Source organism: Rattus norvegicus, chromosome 15 (assembly GCF_036323735.1).
Source record: "Rattus norvegicus strain BN/NHsdMcwi chromosome 15, GRCr8, whole genome shotgun sequence".
Taxonomy (NCBI): domain Eukaryota; kingdom Metazoa; phylum Chordata; class Mammalia; order Rodentia; family Muridae; genus Rattus; species Rattus norvegicus.
In genome coordinates, this window is record NC_086033.1 from 83327674 (window position 1) to 83349730 (window position 22057).

Genomic DNA, 22057 nt, shown 5'->3' on the forward strand with positions numbered 1-22057 from the left:
CAGACACTGCAATTTATATGTGAACCCTCAGATGCTATAAAGCTGGTGAGAACCTTGTTTTAAGACAATTTTGCTTTTCCCCATTTCAGACACATAAGAGACTGTTCAAGATCCAGCTGTGCCTGGGAGCCTCCATGATGAACTTTAAATAGCACATGTGAATGTAAGAAAATGAAGTCTCATGTGGGGCTCTGAAGGTGGCTCTGTAATCTAAGAGCCAGCATCTACTGGCAGCATGCCCTTCAAAACTCATCCAGGATCATGGAGGTCCAATTTGCTTTTCCACCGAGAGAGGAAGGATGATAATGATTTTTGCTCTGTCTCCCGTGCTGACCCTAACTGAAAAAATGTTTACCTAGCGATCCATAAAACCTTAAGTGCCATACACATAAGGACTAGCACTCTCTAATCAGTGACTGGAATATTTAACAGAAAAATTGGGAAAGATTCTGCTCAGTGGAGACCATGTGACAGAACAGATGAATTTCAGATTTTATTCATGCTAAGGGAACTTTATGTGGTTTTTCAACTTCCCTTAAAAATCAAAGCATGATAGGAAATGGGGGGGGGTACATTTCCAGCAACTGTTACTCTCTTGTCAATTTCTGAATTTTATCTCTGCCAAATAAATTTCTGAAATTATGTAGTAAGTTTTCTCAAAGCAGAGACATTTTGAGTACCAGTGGTCACAACAGAAAAAGAAACAAACACACACACACACACCCAAGAAAAACCAAACCAAACCAAACAAAACAAGACAAAAACCCCAACTTGTGAGAGAGATCTCATATCCCTCGTTGGATATCACTACCATCTATGTCTCAGAAGTTTTACTATAGCCAACCTTTAAAGTGCAAATCTTGTGCTAGACAATGGTCTGCTGATAATTTATAATGTACTATTCATCAATGTTTATATCTAGGACATAGGCCTTTGATTTGTGTTTCTTTGGCAGTAAGTGACAGAGTCCATTCACACTAAGCATCGTTAGCTGACTGATATGAGATCTATTAGTACACATGGAGGTCTGTGGTATTTTGCTCTGTAGAAGCTTAAAGAAACCCGTGAGAACATTCTCGCACTATAGTACTGAATAAACTATTAAGTAGAATGACCACTGAGCATAGAATACATCACATACACATACACATACACATACACATCATACACATACACATACACACACACCATACACACACATACCCATACCCATACCCATACACATACACATACACACACAAATACACATCATACACATACACACATGCACATGTACACACATACACACACATACACATACATACACATACACATACACACACACAGGCTACTGGGAATCACATAAATCCTCCACAGAATCTTCTCTTTGGTTCTCAGTAACTGACCAGGAATGGTAATAATCCCAAGCTGAAAATGAAGTCAAGTGGCAGAAACAGCCATTTAGAATTCATCAACTTAAACCAGCCCTCTCTCGAGTGGTTCTCTACGTTACTGGATGAACTAAGTGTTCGATGGGTGCAAGTTTCAAAACTGTTCCATATCCACGTGTGACTAACTCACTTCCTTCTGGATTTATTTTAAAAATAAAGGTAAATTTAAAAGAAAAAAGTAAACAAATATACAAGAAAAACAAAAAACAGACAACCAACCAAAGGGGGGAAAAATCAAAGCAAAAAAATCCTTGGGCTACAGAGATGGCTCAGTGCTTAAAAGAGCTTGCTGCTCTTTGTGGAGGACCCAAGTTCAGTCCCCAACACTGAAGTTGGATAGCTCAAACCAATTGTGCCACTAGCTCCAGAAGGATCTGATGCCTCTGGACTCCCTGGGACACCTAGACACATGTGGGCACACTCCTCACAGTTGTGTGTGTCCTTTAAGGTGGTGATAATAAACCCTTAGAGAAATCTTTAGAGCCTCGTCATAGACTGCTGTGGTACTCACTTGCCTGGCTTCTATTGCCTGTTCTGTATTGTCATTAGACAAAAGGACAGCAAAGGATGTTTTAACATAGTAAGAAATACAATCATGAGGAAGTAGAAAGGTCATGGAAAGAATTCTAGATTTGTTCTCAACCAAAATGGTGCTGCCTGGAACCAGAAGTAAAACGCATTTTAAGAGTAGGAGAAGCAGAAGAAAGTACAGCTGTGTCTACTTGTCTGTAGTAGTTACCAGAAACAGAGAAGCCTCTGGGTCATGTATTTTCCTCAGTCAGTCAGTCAGTCAGTCAGTCAGTCAGTCAATCAATCAATCTCTCTCCCTCTCTCCCCCTCTCTCCCTCCCCCTCTCCATCCCCTCCCCCTCCTCCTTGTCCTCTCTCTGAATTTCTACACACGATCATACGACTTCCATTACCATTTATACCTTGGCCTACAGAAATAACCTTGGCTATAACAAAAAGGGATCATTTCCACAAATAAAGAGTGAGTTTGGAATACCTTCCAGGGTCCAGACATGATGTTTCTCTACACTTCCCAATTGTTCCCTCTCCATCACAGCTCAACCCTCTATTAGGTTCTCAACCTTTAAAAGTTACAGTTTCGCACATTTAAGCACTTCAGGACTGCCTGTCCACTTGTTGTTATGTCTCCTGGAAGTCCTTTTATGTCTGTTCAAACTGAGACAGAGAAACACATTTTAGAAGTGTTTATAGACATCTGACGACTCAGGGCACTTCACTCTCTGCTCAAAGGTAATTTAGTTGTTCTGTTTCAGGCAAATTGAATTCTGGTGCTGTTACAGCAAGCCCATTTGGAATTTAGTTTTCAAGACAGCAGTTTATAAATGACTGTTTCATTTCTTGTGGTTCTGCGTTTCCCGGTACTGATGAAAAGAAATCAAGTAATAAAGATTTATATACATATTCCATTCAGTTACCATAAGTCTAACAGCTGACGAGGGAACCTGACAGGTGGGTTTTGTGCATGTAAATCTGAGAAACTGTATTACAGGCACCAGCATGTATTTTAAGTATTAAAGTTTCTACCGTGTAAGTTGAGCTTTTATTATTTAAATTTATTTCTGTTTCATCTGTCACAGTGAATATCCTGGAAATGAAAAATATTAGAAGCTTAATCTAAATATTTCTGGAGAGAAATGCAAATCTAAGTGGTAGGTTTTAGAGCTATTTTGACTTAAAGGAATGCTTGATAAGAAGTAGGATCCTTGTTGCTAAGTGACAAGTGACACCTACTGTTTCTCCTCTGAACTCGTGAACATCAGAACACAGTACCACATACTACCAAAAGAGACAAGCAAATTTCCAAGGGAAAAGTGCTGTTCTCTGCAGAGGAGGAAATGAGTGCTCTAGTATTGTGAAGTCCAGGTCACAGGTAACCACAAATCCACCCCTGTGAAGAAAGATGTCTTCAAAATAGGAAGAAACAGGCCTTGAGCTCCGTGTGGAGTATATGTGCTAACACTCAAAGAGAAATAAAAATAAAAGTCAGGGGGACATTTTCTAATTACTCACCTACTTCATATTCTTTTACACACACACACACACACACACACACATGCCCAAAGTTCAAACTCCTCTCCTGCTCATAGCACAATCCAATTGCTATGTAGAAATTGTAAGACCTCTATTAGATAGAGTTTCAGATTCCCACAGGCATACTCGTTGTGAAAAGAGTTACACTGCATCATGGGAAGGGTCCAGGTATGAGAGCAGAGCACAAAGTACCATCGTAAAGTACGTCTGAGGAATATGATGAGCTGTTGACCTTTTATATGCCCCCCTTTTCTTGCTCTTAAATTGGTATCTTAGGTTTGCACCCCAACCCCTACTCCCTGTAACACACACTGCATTTCGCTTTAGTTTATTTTAAACTGAAAAACAGCATGTGTATAATGTGTAGAGAGGGTAGAAAAGTCCATATTTAATATTCTATAAATGCAAGTTGCACCTTTATTGTCAATATTTATTAGGAAGTACACAAAATCCACCTCCACTTCGACTTTCCTAAGACCTAGTTTTTGAGCCATCTTACGGAAAGTTCCTGAATGTGACTTTCAACCATGACTGTGGTGGTTCCTACAGACACACCCTGGGGATGATGAGGAAGAAGGTTGCCACCCTACAGGCTTCTGTGGTGTTCATAATTCAATCGCTAATGCAATTCAGACATTCGATAGCTAATAGCATTAGGCGAGATGGGATTCAAAGGTCATTAATAACCCATATTCAATAATGATCCCCTTGGAATTGCAATTGCATATATATTGATCAAGAAGTCTGTGTTTGTAAACTCCTGTTTGCTATTTCCAGTTCTATTTCCCAAAAGGTATCCTTCCACATAAGAAGACTTTGCCATTTAAAAACAAATATGATGAAGCTAATACAGAAAGACAAACACATTTTAAGAAGTGAGATGCCTCCAAGAAGGTAGCTGGAGCGGTTGTTAGGAGCAAGGTTGACTTGTGAAGGACCTACTTTCAAATGGCAGAGCTGAAGCCAGAGCACAGGGACACAGCCTGCTGTTTCCAACTCCCTTCTACTGCACTACATCTTTCCATGAGCCCTGAGAACAAACAGACCCCTAAAAGAAAGTAACCATAGCCAATGAATTAGCCACTTCCTTTGACATATGCTGCACTCGATACAAACGGTCTGAAAAGTAACGAGGCCACGGTTATATCCAAGGATAATTGCCATTTTATCAGTGAACTGCACAATCCAAAGTCTGATTTGTGTTGCAAAGGCCTGACAGGATGATTATATTTGGCCCTTGTGTGTCTAATTCATGTGATGTAGGTTAGGACAAAATGAAAGCATGTGGCACTTGTCCTGGCAGAGAAGAGCATGAGTGCTACCACATCCGTTAATACATTTTGCCCCACCCCTGCTGCAGCCAAACTGAACAATACAAATGAGTGGCCACACACAGGTCTGCCCTGAAGGGGTAAGGATACTGGCACTACTCTCCTAATCCCCTGCTCCCCTCAGGATGTACTACAGGTATAACGCAGAAGGTGCTAAAACCCTTGGAGCCTTGAGGAGGCTGGTGGAGGTAAGGAAAGAATAGGGCTCCCAGCCATGACTGCAATCTCTATTGGTACCTTCCCACACATATATCATTAAAATATGGTGGTAAGACTTTGCTATCACTGAAAAGCAAAATTATGAAAGCTAATTAAAAGACTCATAAACACATAATTCACGCCTATTACAAAATGCTTAGCTCCTAAGAATTAGAGCATCAGGTTTACATACTAATGCACGTCAGTCGGGGGTGTCAGAACTCAGCTACAAAGAGAAGCAGGTGGAAACTCAACTTTAATAGACTGAGCATCTATGGCGTACAGAGCAAATACGTCTCCTTACTCAGTATGCAGCATGCAAACTTGGGCTTCCCGTTGAGTCCTGCCTCATAGGCTTTATCTGTGACACTAAACAAGATAAAGTCCATGCAAATGCATAGTAAACAGTTTGCTTACAGAATAAAAATTTTCCGGCCCGTCACAGTGGCTGATTAAAATATGTTGCTCTTATCCACTTTAGAATTAATTCGTGTGAAATTAAACAAATATTTATCAAATTGTGGGGAAACATTCCACCAAACGGAAAGACCCGAGTAGAAAAACACAAAGGGCACATGCTTATTACGGTTGATGTTTAAACAGAATTGGCATTCTTAAATTGTTTAACAATAATTTGAAATTATCAGGTGCAATATTATTTTTAAATGTGTGTATATTTAACCTCTGAACCCAAGGAAGTCTAAACAAAGCGGATTTTAAGAAACGATTTGGGAGATGAGTGAAAAGGCTGAATAATATGTTCCAGTACAATTTTGACACAGTGATACAGAAATGGGAGGATTCGATGTTTGCCGTAAATTTCTCTTGGGATGCTCATGGCTTAGAGGCTGAAAACATCATTGCAGTGTGTGCAAAGAGACACCATCAACTCTGTCCTCTGTAGCTCATAATCTTGTCCTCAACAGAAAGCTATCGTAATAGAAAACAGCCAATTAATACTTCTCAATGATGAGCAAATTAATACACTGTCAAATGCATTGCTTCACTCTGTGCTTCTCTCCAGGCAACATATACCACAAAATCAAAAGAGATTTGTTGAGGAGACGAAACGGTTTTACTTTAGTTCATTCTTGCTTATAAGGACCAAAAAGGACCCCCATACAAGCTGGAAAGTACTGAAATTAGAGTGTGCACTCAATTATGTCCGAGCAGCTTACACAAAGCAGGAGATGAATGACGCTCTAACAGTCATCTAAATTGGATGGTAAGTGCACTGCTATTCAGTCATTCATGGATCACCTATAGGGCAGGAATGGTCCTAGTTTATTTTTTGACTGTGATAAAATACCCTGACAAAGAACAACTTAGGAATGAAAGGCTTTAACGAACCTATAGAGTCCCCAGTTGCAGTCCATCAGGGTAGAGAGTTGAGGCAGAAACTAAAAGCTAGCCAGTCATATAACCTCCACAGAGAAAAATAAATGCATTCATGCTGCTTCCTTGCTTCCTTGCTTGTTCGCTCCTTTTAGTTCTGAAATTTCTGCCTAGAAAATGGTGCCACCCATAGTGTACTGGGTAACCAATATCAAATTCAAGGCAATCCTCTACTTGAACTTCCATGGGGCAATTTGATCTAGACAATATTCAGTTAATATGCTCTTTCAGGTAATTCTAGGCTGTGCCAAGTTAATAGTTAGAACTAGCCACCACAGAAATACAGGACATGAAGAGTGACCTCTTATAACACCTAGCTAAAAGAAGCTTATTATCAATGAGCCAAACACAGATAAGTGGAAGCTACTATATTTACAATTTTTGAATGAGCTACTATATTTACAATTTTTGAATGACTGTCATATATTTAATATTGGCTAGATTGATTCACATGTGTCCTTTAATTTAGTGGTGCACACAGCATACCTATTCTGTTGAATTAAAATGCATATCCATATTTTACAGGGGAAATAACTGATCAGAGATAAAAATCCAAAAATGTACAAGCTACTGAAGTTTATCTTAAAAGTTCTCTAGAATACAATAAAGTAATTTTGAAAATTAACAGTGCCAGGCAGGGCACATCAAAAGCATCTTTAAAAGCAATCTCATATTGCACAAAAAGCCTCCCTCAGACCTGGAGTGGGTGTTTCCATTTCCCCATTATCTGAGGCAATGTGCATGGAGCTTTTAGACACTGATGAAGCTGGGATAAGGCAGGCACAGAGAGGCACTTCTCCCATGCTCTCACTTACCTGTGTAAAACGAGAAGCTTGATCTGAGGTAGGGAACGAACCAGTGATGAGTGAGTTAGGAAATGGGACAAGGTGGAGATCTTCACTGGTTTTAAGACACAAAAACACTAGTTCTAGGTTTTGTTTTTTTTTTTAAACAGCTACATAAATAAAGCCTGTAACTTTTTTGTTTCAAATAACTACAGAAATTCAAAGTTTTCTGCTGAGCTTGGTTAGATTGTGTTTGCCTATGCTGCAATGTCAGAAGCGTGGCCCTTGGTGTAGTGATGTTGGGAAGCAGGGAAATCTTTAAGAGATGGATTGAGGCTTCCTGCACAATGAGTGAGTCATGGAAAGCTGCTGTTGGACGAGATTAGTTTCCTAAAGAGAAAGTGTTACAAATGAGCTGGATTGTCTATTTCTGCTCTGACATTTCCAGCTGTGCTTTTGATATTACCATTCCATTCCTTGTGATGTAGCCAAGGGCACTCCACCACAGGTAAGTAGATGACAAAAGCAGTCCTTAACCTCCTAAATCGCTTGGCATGGGATTCTTTCCTACAAATTAGCTAGCCCCAGATGTTCTTTTGCAGCAAGAGAAAACTGAGACATATTCTCACAGCAAAGATGTGATAAAGTATTAAGGAGATATAAATGACAATTCTCCCAAATAGAATCGTTGTGCAGATGTCATCAACTTATCAATATGTAACAAACATTGTGTTGATCTGAAAGAAAACATATGCACTGTCCAACTGTGAGTTTAAAACTCTATTTAAACATAAACATAACTGAAACCCTAAAGCCCAAGTTTAGACTTAAGACAAGATACGTAGCATGTAGATTATTTTTTTACCCTAATCTTTAAGAAATTATCAGAACTGAAATAACCTGCTAGAAATGTCCCCTTTTAAGTACAGGATCATAGAAAAAAAAAACTGGGCTTGTCAAGAATCCTTTAAACACAGCTAAATACAATATCTGGAAACACTAGACAGGAAAGCTGTTAGCTACAGATCTCAATCCAAACTGTTTGCTGATAGAAAGGTCCTCAAATCTAGGCACTAGAAGCAAGAGCAATAGAGTATCCAGCATCAGCATTCAGTGAGCATCCACCAGGTGCCAGAACATTCTACAAATTCAGGTGCAAAATAACTCCCATTATTCCTTGCAGTGTGGAAATTTATAGATGTGGAAGCATGGAGAAACAATTGCCTTAATAAATGACAGGACCTAACAATTGTAAATACAAACCTGCGACAATTCTGATGGATACATTCAGAATAATATATTCACAGGACATACAACACTAAGACATCTTTATTTATGAAAAATATCCGTAAAGCAAGCCAATCTCAGTATAGTATATGCTTTCCTTTCAATAAGCCTGAAGAAAGTATTTCTGAGTTAAAATTTCCAGTAAAAATAAAACCATATTGAAAATATGAGATCATTGGAATTTCATTCAAAAGTAGGTAAGGTTAACTCCTTGAAAGCTACTTCTTTTGTTTTAAGGAGCTAATGATTTCTTTACATCACTGGGTATCTGTTTACAGATCTTCCTGATATTTTAGAATTTTTTGTGTGTAGCTTCCCATGCAAAACACAAGACTTATGAATTTAATCAAAATCTCCCTCTACCTGGCAGAGGCATTGGATATGTCCAGACACACACCCAGACCCAAATGGCAAATGGCATTTAACTTTTCACATCACACACACACACACACACACACACACACACACACACACACACACACACACACACACACAGGCTGACTTTATACAGGGGCTGAAAAAATGTTTCCAAGAAGTATTTCTGCCCTGTATTTGAATCACTGCCATGGGAAGCTAATTTTAAGGACATCCTTTCAAAAAGTAACTCATAATAATTATTGCAACATGCTTCCCTCAGCTTAGAGTATATATAGACAACGAAACGATGTTCAGTCCTTTCCTGATTCTTAAATTACATGAATATAATTTTAACTGTTTCAGTAAAATAATGAGTGTGCGTGTCATCAGAAAACTAAGCAGAAAGAGTTCGTGCTTTTCAAGATCAACATACAAAAAGAAATTTTAAAAAATTAACAGAGAACTATGAAAGAACTATAAAATCCGCAGTGGGGTATACTCAATAACCCTGCACATAGCACAGCCCTGGACCCATCATTGGAATTCAAAATATCACAAGGAGCACTTGAAGTGCTGGTGACTGTGCTTTGGGAAACCACTGTGATATCAGGAGATGGCAGGGACCAGGTATATGGGCTGTCAAATATCTTTACGTCTTCATAGAAGCTAAACATGGAGGAAAGACATTGCACTTCAAGAAAACCAAATAGATGACAATTCTTTTTCTTGTGTTGTTTGGCTCAGGGACTTTACCATATCAAGATTCTTACCTCATACTTATTACCAACACAGAAGACTGTTCTTCTGCCTTGGTAACATTCAGAAAAATCCCTCTATCTGCATTAACGTTGGGCTGACACTGCTTATATGTACATGCAGATCAACTTCTGTTCTTCCGTGGGCACGTTTACCCAGTTCCTTAAGTCTACTGCGACGACACCCACACAGCAATTGGGAATGGAGCTGCTGTCATAGTTGGGGTTACTATCACTGCGATGAAACACCATGACAAAAGAAAACGTGAGAAGGAAAGGATTTATTCAGCTTACACTTTCCCATCACAATTCATCATCAAAGGAAATCAGGACAGGAACTGAAACAGGGAATGCAACCCGGAAGCAGCAGCTGATGCAGAGCCACAGAGGGGTGCTGCTTACTTGCTTGCTCCTTATGGTTTGCTGCGTGGTGCTTGGCTTTGCATGGAACCCACAACCATCAGTCCAGGGTGGCATCACCCAAAATTGGCATGGCTTCCCCCATCAATCATTGTTTAAGACAGTATAAAATGCAATTCCATATGTAGTGTTTGGTATCCCTGGGAGGCCTGCTCTTTTCTGAAGGGAAATGGAGGAGGAGTAGATCTAGGGGAGAGGGGAAGTGGCAGGGATAGTTGGGAGGAGAAGAGGGAGAGGAAACTGTTGTCTGGATGAGACTGAATATATGAGAGAAGAAAAATTAAAGAGGAAGAAAGGAAGTAAGAGAGGGATGGAAGGAGGGAGGGAGAAAGAAGGAAGAAAAGAAAGAAAGAAACAAGGAAACAAAGAAACAAAGATGTCCGAGTCAACAGCCCAATCTTATAAAGGCATTTTCTCATTTGAGGCTCCCTCCTATCTAATGACTCTAGTCTAGATTATGTGAAGTTGACATGAAACTAACCAGTGTAGCTCTAAACTATGCACATGAACCCGTTGCCTAACTTTAAAAGATGATCCAGTCAACTTGCAAACGGACCCACACACACACAAGTACAGGGCATATGTTATTTAAAATAGCTCTTTGGTGGCATCAAATTTTATTTTAAAAAAAAATTCATTTCCTTCAGTGGAGAAGTGCTGATTGCCAAACCCTATGAAGACATTTCTCTTTTATCTTACTCATGAGTTACTCCAACATCCTTTGACCTTTGAGTTCATAAACAGGTCTTTGTGGGGTAGGAAGACGGTGACGAAGGCCGAGGGCGGCTATTCTTTTTCTTGTGTTGTTTGGCTCAGGGACTTTACCATATCAAGATTCTTACCTCATACTTATTACCAACACAGAAGACTGTTCTTCTGCCTTGGTAACATTCAGAAAAATCCCTCTATCTGCATTAACGTTGGGCTGACACTACTTATATGTACATGCAGATCAACTTCTGTTCTTCCGTGGGCACGTTTACCCAGTTCCTTAAGTCTACTGCGACGACACCCACACAGCTCACACAGCTGGGGAGTCCCTGACACTGCAGATGCCACCACCAGGAGCTGTTCCATCCCATGTTAGTAACTGCTTAGATGCTTATCTCCTTTTGCTATCTCTCACCATTATCTTTTGAAAGTTATCCCTCTCTACACAGTAATGTCTTTAAAGTCACTACTTTACTTTGGAAACTCAGCGAGCAGAGCTTGAGATGATAACCCCTGGATAACTCCCTAAGGGACTTACCTAAAATACACACAATTCTTCTCATATTCAGAGAGGGCGGATCAGTCTAACATACTGTCATGACCTTACCAGGCCTGGAACTAGCACCACCAAGACTGATCCCTAGAGTTTCTCACCTAGTGCTGGGGACAGTGGCATGTGCAAAACTTTTCCCTTGAGGAAACTCCCTTTTCCAAATCCCCATTTCAATCTGCGACACCACCAACATCAAATTGATAGGGACATCCTGACTACTCAGCTTGATCATTTTTCAGTACCATGTAATAAAATTCACAGTGCACACTATTCCAAAAGCCTCTTCTGCTCTTGCCCCTCCCCCAGCTGCTCTCCAAGCAGTCTCCTTTAGCTGCCTGGACAATTGTCAGCCTCCCTACTTGACTTGATTCTAGCCACTGCACATGAGAAACAAGGCTGAGGTATGAAATGGTGCACAGTGTTCCATTCCGTCAAGGATTTATAATTACCATCCTTCTCCAATTCACCTCAACTGTTTTCAGCAGTCCCAGAAATTTTGAAATCTTCTCTCCTTCCACTGGGAGAGGTTTCATCTCTGCCTCTTGTCAAATTATCTGCCATTACCTCCTCTTCACCAATCCAAAAACACAGCACTAAAAGAGAGAACTAAATCCAAATTATACATGGTGGCTCATGGCCTGGAATCTCAGTTCTTAGGAGGAAGCTAGAACAAGAAGATAAAAAAACCAAAGGTCAACCTGTTATGTCTTCATTTTAGTTCATGACGTCTGGGTTCTATTTAGAAGAGAACATCTCAAAAACCAGCCCCGCAAACAATCGAGACACACATACAACAATCCACCTTGAAAAGCAGAAACAGAACGGGCTTTAAAATTTATCACCAGAGGGACAATGAAGTGCGATGAACAGCGACTATACTGGCCAGCATACCACACGTATCCGCATCGTGTTTGATGACGATATAATGAAAGCTTTCCCCAAGGAAATTAAAAGAAACAAAGACAAAAATAATTATTGTCATTATCCCAATTTGGCTCATGTGGAAGGAATACCCAGTGTTGTAAAGTCTAAATCATAAAAGAGATTATAGAAAAATGAATTCATCTTATATACTCAAAAGCATGCAGCCTCTAAAGTAGTAATATTAGTTAGCAGATACATTTAGCAAAGTCACTTAATGCAAATTAAAAATAAAAAAAATCGATGTTCCGGACAATAAAAACAATTTTACAAATTTAAAAAGCCTAAAAAGTAGAACTAGAGAATTAAATTAAAAAAAATCAAATCTAATAAAAATATGTGTAAAACATCTATACCAAAAAACCAAAACACTTGTCGAAAGAAATTAAATACATGTTATAGCATGTTTAAGAGGGAAAACACTGCATTAAAATGCAAATTCTCCTCAGGTTGATTTGCAGGTTCCATATAAACTCAACTAAAAATCCCAGAAGGTGGAGGAGATAAGGGAACGAGGTGTTGGAAACCTTTCTCAACCTTAAAATAGAAATAGGGGAAACTGAGAATGGCCAAGCTTTCTTCCAGAAAAGGAACAATGATGGGGTCCACCAGCTCCCATACCCCCATCTATCATAGACTTCTCATGACTATGAGCTGGAAATTGATACACAAATCTGGAAATATAATCAATACATCTACACGTAATTACAATTACAACCACCTGATTCTAATAAAGCAGACACAGCCATGCAACTGAATAGCCCACGGGATGGCGGGAGCGATTAACCTACTTCTCATAGTATCATAGCGCACAAAGGTCTAATCCATATGGACCTAGATAGATTGTGAAGGATCCATCAGTCAACTAGGAAAAAAATAGAGAACACCCTGTCATGATTTGTGTCAAGGTTTCATAAAATTAGATACCAAGAAAACACCTAGTCAATATCAAACGGAGAACGGGGGCAGGGGCTGGGGCTCAGTGAGGCAGCATATGCTCACACTGGCTCACAAATAAGGCCCTGGATTCCATTTCCAGACTACAGGGGAGAATGACAGTTTTTGTTCTTTTAGTTGTGAATGAGTTGATGTACTTACAAAGTCGGCGCATGTAAGAATATGATCGTTAACGTTATATGAATAAGTGAAGGAGTGCAAACATTCCAGTACCTGCTGGTAGGTACGAAAGTCATGCTATGCTAATGAAATGCTATAAAGCAGGGAGAAGCACCTAATATCACACAGTGAGAAAACAGAGAAGAAAATGTACAAGCACACTGGGGAGGAAAAGAAAACCTGTTAGAGAGCAGGAAAGGTGGCTCAGTGGGTAAGGTCCTTGTATATAGACTCAAAACCAGCTAAAGCTAATAGGAGTCAAGGTTAGTGACAGGACCAGGATATATATAGGACTCTCAGGATGAGAGTATGCTGATCTCTTTGTGTTAATCTGGATGGTGAGTATGTGGATGCATCTAATTGTGACACTTTTAGCACACATCTTAGCTATTTTGCATATATATACAGGGAAATTATACACAATATGTATAATATATGTGTAATATGTTTATATAATTATAATGTATTATAATTGATAACTCATATATAAATAACTAAGGAGGATTGGCTGCATTTTTCCCAGCTGATTTGATATCAGTTCACTAGTCAAATTATATATATATATTATATATATGAAACAAAATCCCCAAGTAATATATAATAAATACATATATATCACATATAATTATAAATATAATTATATATAAAACATAATTTCCATATATATGCAAAATGACTAAAAGTTATGCTGTTTGATAAGTTTCACTCTGTAATTAATTTATGTATATTTATATATAATTTTACATATGTATATATAATTTATATATTTTAATATATTTCCTATATGTTATTATATTATATAATATATATTTATAGATATCTAACTTACATACAATGAATGTATGGATGATTATACAGTATATATATATATATATATATAAAATATGTATATAATTTCAGATAAACTAAAAAGTTTTCCTGAAAGATAATTTGAACAAATTGAGAATTTAAATCAAATTTCCCAAATTAAAGCTTGTTATCTAGAATCAGGAGTCACTCCAAAGCTACATATACTCTGCCACAGTCCAGTAAAGCCTACCATTGCAACAGCGACCCATTACCTTGGGACAAGTATTTAACCATAAGGAGCTAAGAGTCACAATTAGTCACAAAAGAGCTAGTGCCCTGAAAGCTATCATGCATTCCAGCTCTTTCCAAAAATCCTTTTTACTCCATGGCAACGATTACAGCAGACAAGTCTGGGGTTTTTGTTTCAACCATATTGTATAGCTATATACATACATGATTAGTGAAGCTCATGTCAAATTGGCTGGGAAAGAAATATAGTTATTTCTTAGTCATTCATGTACATGTTGTCAAGTTAAGCATTCTGGATCTCAATTTCAGAAATAAAGGGGTGTGAGGCCCTCTCTCCCTCCATTATAAAGTATGGACTCTGGTGCCACATTCTTTTTAAATGCCCAAATCTATAAGGATCATACAATGGGCTGAAATAAATTAATAATGGTCAGCAGAGTGTTCAGATTCTAATTCTACATGGTTGAATTCATGAAATCTAACACATCATTCTCAGTAGGTCCCGGCCAGCTCTGGAGAGAGATATCATGTGTAACTATTGAGCCAACAGAAAACTATCATGTCTCCTTAACTTCTCCATATTGGCACTATGGGGACATAAAAATGGGGACCATGGAGGAACGCGTCATCCCAGAAAGGCCTGAGAATACAGCAGTGATTGAACTATTTAAAGCAGTACAAGAGGCACCAGTGGTCTTGGAGAATTCAGAGGGTAGGGATTCCTGGCCTACACAGTTCAATAAAGCACGCCATTAGAGCAGAGTTTATTTCGAACTGTAAATAATTCCATTCCCTACAGTTTTACCACAGCCGCTTGAAGCAGCTCAAGAAATGTATGTCACGTTGTCTCGTGTGATTTAGAGGGGTTTATTGTTTACAACAGTAACTCAGCAGTAAAAATGCAATCCATAAATCAGGCACTTGCCAGGCAGAGTGGTGAGTGCTTTGTGCGAATTATCTTAAGTAATCCTCATGGTAACCTTGTGAAGAAGGGATATTAACCTCCACTTCACGGGTGAAGAAATAGAACTTGACAGCTCTCAAACCTCAGAGCACACATTCTAACTTGCTTGGTTTTCTGTCTGATCCCCAAGTGCATTCTCTCTTCCCTCTTCCCACCCTGCTTCTCGGTGGAAGCCGAAGGCTGTGAGCTGCCTGCGGTGTGCCTGACAGCTAGGGCACTGGCCAGGATAGGTAAGGAAGGAGAACAGAACTAAAGAAACAAATCAAAACCCACACTTTGATCTTCAGAAGCGGTGTGTTTCTGAATAACTGGAGCGGCAGATGATTGGTTGGTTGGTGGACTGATTGACAGTCCTGGATATTAAACCCAAAGCCTTGTGTGCTAAATTTGTGCACGCTACTTGCGAGCCACATTCAGATCCCAACTAGATGTCACCGATGTGTACAGGACTGTTAGCATGAGTAACAAATGAATATGCTGTTATATATAACATACCGATCGCACGAATAACAAATGATTATAGTTATCTATATAGTTATATAGTTATAGCAAGTGTGGCACATCTCGTGGTTGCTATAGGGAATCCTTACCTGAACCAAGGACTAGACTTCTGCTGAGGAGCCCATTCTGAAGACCAGGAGCCAGTGACTGGTCTAATTTTGTTTCTGTCTGTGCAGCGTGTCTCTGTGTACAGAGCGAAGGGTATTTGAAAGTGTAAGGGGGCTGTAGTATTTATTGTTTGCAATGGGGCTCTCCTCAGAGAACTACTGAAGAACCCCCGAGGACATGGGAACACCTCCACTGAACAACTCCCAGAAGTGCACAGATTCACACAGTGCTGTAGAGTGATGCCTTGATTTTCAGAGCAGAGCTCATCAGAGGCAACGCCATTTGCTTACCCTTTGTTGGTATCTGGATATGGAGTCAGATCTGGCCTCCTTACATACTGAATTAAATTCTGTCGACTGCCAAGTTCCATGGCCCTGGTCACGGTCTAGGTAAATTTTAATTGTTCCCCATCCACAAAGTGGATAGATTAGTACTTGCTCCACAGTGAGGCTGCCATCTGGAGAATGTAAGCAATGGAACATGCCAGAAGCATTTAGTAGAGCTCCTCTTATTTCATCCTGTGGGACTAAGAATACTACTAGGCCACAGGCACTACCAATGTCGGAGGTCAGAAAAAATAAAATAAAAAAATCAACCGAGTCTGTCCCCAGCTTAAGTCGTGCTCCATATAGAAAGGAAAATGATAATACTATTTCTAGAAAATTCAGACTTAACTTGCCACATTTCCACATCTCCAGAAACAGAAATTACGGGAGATTGGTTCACATGTTTGCACATCCATGTGGTGGCAATCAATTAAACACACAAGGGTAAAGGTCCCTCTGGAAGGCCACCTACCAGGGCACCTGCTCATGAAAAGCTTTAGCTTGTTTCAACTAATTTAAAGTATCCCAGAATTAGCCTTGATCTTCCGTGACTTCTCTACTCTGTCTCATGGCCTCCTGGAGACAATCATTTGGCTTCCTTAACAAGCGAATCATGCCTTGATTACTTTAGCTACAAACTTCAAGCTTTCTTTCACTGAATCAGACAAACACTTCAATTCCTTCCTTCCCTTTCCACTTAAATCCAGTCTACTTTTTTTTTTAATTGCCATATTTCAGAGAGTACATCAGCGGATTTTTGTTCAAATGCTAGAAATATCTGAATCACAGCACTGGAAAATTTGATGAGAGCTGTAAAGACAGGATGATTTACTACCAGTGGCTACTTCGGTAGCCAATGAGTCTACAGAGCACTGGTAATGTGTCCAGTTCCATGACATTGCTCTGCAAAAATTCCCATTTCAAGAATCTTGTCCAAAATATAAATTCTAGTGTTTCATTTCTGCTAGTAACATGTAGAGACTAGAATCTGTATATACTAGAATAAATGTACTATGGCATTAAAATGAGCTTCCATTTTCTTTGGCGTTTTTAATGAGGCAATTAAAGACTTATGTAACCTGTTTGACTTACATTTTTATTAGGCAGTTTTGATCAAGGACTCACATTTCAACTCACTGTACCACACATTAGGAATCTCCCCAGCCTCCTCTTGCAGTTTGTGTAGTAGCCCTTAATGACACGTCTGCTCTGTCCACTGATGTCTCAAAAGGCATGTTTTCTTGTTTAATCTAGCATTTAATGTATCTGGATACAAACATATCATAACATGTACTGTTAGTTTAATGTAGTCTTCTGCCCCCTTGGAGAGCTATAATTGTACAGACTGTATTTGATCCTTGCTGGTACCTGATTTTTATCTCGCTAGATTATCAATCATTAGTTCTTCGAAAACTCTTTACAAAGTGATCTCAGAAGTGGTACATGTGTCTTCCAAGTCAGGCTCATTCATGCACAGCCATGCCTGGATAGAAGTGTCAAGGACTTTCCATAATCCTCATAGCTTATTAAAACCAAATGAGTCCCCGAGGGCCCAAAATAGAACCGAGCATCCACTCCTAGGTTCACTGTTAAATCCTGCGGCATAGCTGGGCTTCAATTGATAACATAAAATGTGGCCAATTCTGCATCACACAGCCACTTCCCCGCTAATGGGGAAGGCACTGGGTAGTGTACATCATTAACCTGAACACAGCCAGGAATATTATATTACAGTCCTGTTCAGAAACTCCAGCCAGACAATCCTACTAATTTCAAAATGTCAAACCTACTGATGATAACATTTCCTCCCCTCCATCAACTTCTTGGTATTGCTCCCTCTAACTCCTTGGACTGTCCTTGGCTGTTCTTCTAAGGAAATGGATTGATTGACACAGCACATAATGTCTATAATGCATGAAAGGGGGCAGAGCATGTATTGTGTGCTTAAGGAAGGTTGCAACTTTCCATACGTTTCTTAGAAAATAACATACCTCAAAAATTAACCCCACATCACATCGCAACATGCCTCCTATGCTTTCCATAGAGAACAACTTGTCACTGATGCCATCAAACATACAAGCTCTTACTATTATCCTCCCTACTTGGATAAGACACTTAATAAGCAGGCGGCTGTCACCCCGACCATCCTCAGCAGACAAGGGAAATGGAGCTGTGCAACCATTCGAGTTGCAGAAGTGAGCGACTTACTGATGTGCACAAATCCACAAGGTCAGAACGAGGACCACTACAATAAAGCACATTCAGATTTTCTTTCCATGACTGCCAGAAAGGTCTTTCAAATGTCACTGGTCTCCAGACCCAAGAGATGGCTTGTTGAGTAAGAGCACTGGCTGCTCTTTCAGAGGACACAAATCCAACCCTCAGCACCAAACAATAGCTCACAACTGCCTCTGACTGACTTTTGAGGAGACTGGATGCCTTTTTTTTTTTTTGGTTCTTTTTTTTTGGAGCCGGGGACCGAACCCAGGCCCTTGCTCTTGCTAGGAAAGCGCTCTACCACTGAGCCAAATCCCCAACCCCGACTGGATGCCTTTTTATGGCCTCTTCAGGCAACAGGCATGTGCCTGGTGAGCACACAAACAAATACACAGGCAAAATAACCCCCTGCATTAAAAATAAAATAAAGGAGAGACCTCACCGCCTGATCAGGTGGGCACTCCTGAGGCTGCAGAGCAGAAGAGACCACCAACACTGCCCACCACTGCCCACATCCCTGGCCCAAGAGGAAACTGTATAAGGCCTCTGGGTTCCCGTAGGGGAGGGCCCAGGAGCGGCAGGACCCCTGCGCCTGAGACACCACCGGAACCTGAAGGAAACAGACCGGATAAACAGTTCTCTGCACCCAAATCCAGTGGGAGGGAGAGCTAAACCTTCAGAGAGGCAGACACACCTGGGAAACCAGAAGAGACTGCACTCTGCACATCCAGACGCCAGAGGAAAACACCAAACGTCATCTGGAACCCTGGTGCACGGAGGCTCCTAGAAAGAGCGGCGCAGATCTTCCCGGTTGCTGCCGCCACGGAGAGGACTTAGGTAGTACCCCACGAGCAATCTTGAGCCTTGGAACCACAGGTAGGACCAACTTTTCCCCTGCAAGAAACCTGCCTGGTGAACGCAAGACACAGGCCCACAGGAACAGCTGAAGACCTGTAGAGAGGAAAAACTACACGCCCGAAAGCAGAACACTCTGTCCCCATAACTGGCTGAAAGAAAACAGGAAAACAGGTCTACAGCACTCCTGACACACAGGCTTATAGGACAGTCTAGCCACGGTCAGAAATAGCAGAACAAAGTAACACTAGAGATAATCTGATGGCGAGAGGCAAGCGCAGGAACCCAAGCAACAGAAACCAAGACTACATGGCATCATCGGAGCCCAATTCTCCCACCAAAGCAAACAATGAATATCCAAAGACACCAGAAAAGCAAGATCTAGTTTCAAAATCATATTTGATCATGATGCTGGAGGACTTCAAGACATAAAGAACTCCCTTAGAGAACAAGTAGAAGCCTACAGAGAGGAATCGCAAAAATCCCTGAAGAATTCCAGGAAAACACAATCAAACAGTTGAAGGAATTAAAAATGGAAATAGAAGCAATCAAGAAAGAACACATGGAAACAACCCTGGACATAGAAAATCAAAAGAAAAGACAAGGAGCTGTAGATACAAGCTTCACCAACAGAATACAAGAGATGGAAGAGAGAATCTCGGGAGCAGAAGATTCCATAGAAATCATTGACTCAACTGTCAAAGATAATGTAAAGCAGAAAAAGCTACTAGTCCAAAACATACAGGAAATCCAGGACTCAATGAGAAGATCAAACCTAAGGATAATAGGTATAGAAGAGAGTGAAGACTCCCAGCTCAAAGGACCAGTAAATATCTTCAACAAAATCATAGAAGAAAACTTCCCTAACCTAAAAAAAGAGATACCTATAGGCATACAAGAAGCCTACAGAACTCCAAATAGATTGGACCAGAAAAGAAACACCTCCCGTCACATAATTGTCAAAACACCAAAAGCACAAAATAAAGAAAGAATATTAAAAGCAGTAAGGGAAAAAGGTCAAGTAACATATAAAGGCAGACCTATCAGAATCACACCAGACTTCTCGCCAGAAACTATGAAGGCCAGAAGATCCTGGACTGATGTCATACAGACCCTAAGAGAACACAAATGCCAGCCCAGGTTACTGTATCCTGCAAAACTCTCAATTAACATAGATGGAGAAACCAAGATATTCCATGACAAAACCAAATTTACACAATATCTTTCTACAAATCCAGCACTACAAAGGATAATAAAGGGTAAAGCCCAACATAAGGAGGCAAGCTATACCCTAGAAGAAGCAAGAAACTAATCATCTTGGCAACAAAACAAAGAGAAGAAAAGCACACAAACATAACCTCACATCCAAATATGAATATAACAGGAAGCAATAATCACTATTCCTTAATATCTCTCAACATCAATGGCCTCAACTCCCCAATAAAAAGACATAGATTAACAAACTGGATACGCAATGAGGACCCTGCATTCTGCTGCCTACAGGAAACACACCTCAGAGACAAAGACAGACACTACCTCAGAGTGAAAGGCTGGAAAACAACTTTCCAAGCAAATGGTCAGAAGAAGCAAGCTGGAGTAGCCATTCTAATATCAAATAAAATCAATTTTCAATTAAAAGTCATCAAAAAAGATAAGGAAGGACACTTCATATTCATCAAAGGAAAAAATCCACCAAGATGAACTCTCAATCCTCATCTTCAGTTGGTTTATATACAAGTGTGCAATTTCTAGGCTTGAAAGTAAAATGATGCTATCTGGTGCTGGATAGAGGAGCCTTATTTTTTATTATGGCAGCTTGCTATTTTTGTAACATGGTGATTTGGTTGAACACAATAAAGTACAGTAGTAACTGATCTCCCCTTCTTCCTGGATGAGTGAGGAGATGATTAAATGTTGATGTCAGCATCCATGAGCATATTGAGATGAGCTTCTGCTTCTGTTGAAAAGGATGCTGTGTTTGATTGTGGTCCGAAGCTTTGAAGCACTACTTGGCATCTCCTTACTTGGAGGTCGCACTGTTTAAACATAACAGATTTGATAGCTTGTTGGTAAGGTGAGGTCCAGCTTGTCTCCACTAGGTCATCTTCATGTGAATCCGGTGGTTATACGGTTTTGTTCTAGGGATATTTCATTTTTTTAATAACGGTTTTAGCTGACATTCATGGAGAGAATGAATCCTTAGAACTGTGCCACTAGTGAAAGGAAATCCTGTCTAGAGTATGTTTCTTTACAAAGCTGTGTCACACCATCCTTTGGGCCCTCTGCTGGAAAAGTAGAATCAAGTCTCAAATAATGCCTTTTAAATTGTATCCTCTAGTATTACAGATGTAGGACAGTACTGTATCATACCTCTGTGGATGTAAAATAGCTTGTACCTGCTTTATGATACGTAGTAGTGACCGTGCTTTATCAGAGCTGTTATTAATGATGTTGCTCAGAATGTTTTCTTTCGAGATGATGATTGAGAAGCTAATTTTAAAAAAAAAAATGGTGCCAGGTACCACAAGAGTAACAGAACTGTGCTGTTTTCTCAGGTTTTGTTTTTTTTTTTTTATATTATTTTTTTTTTATTAACTTGAGTATTTCTTATATACATTTCGAGTGTTATTCCCTTTCCCGGTTTCCGGGCAAACATCCCCCTCCCCCCTCCCCTTCCTTATGGGTGTTCCCCTCCCAACCCTCCCCCCATTGCCGCCCTCCCCCCATAG

The 22057-nt window shown here is 40.0% G+C and overlaps 1 protein-coding gene across 15 annotated transcripts in view; it reads right to left on the bottom strand.

Annotated features, from left to right (window-relative positions):
* Window positions 1-22057, bottom strand: part of Klf12 (KLF transcription factor 12) — a 432451-nt gene that overhangs the window by 290126 nt on the left and 120268 nt on the right. The gene's annotated exons all lie outside the window — the stretch shown is intronic.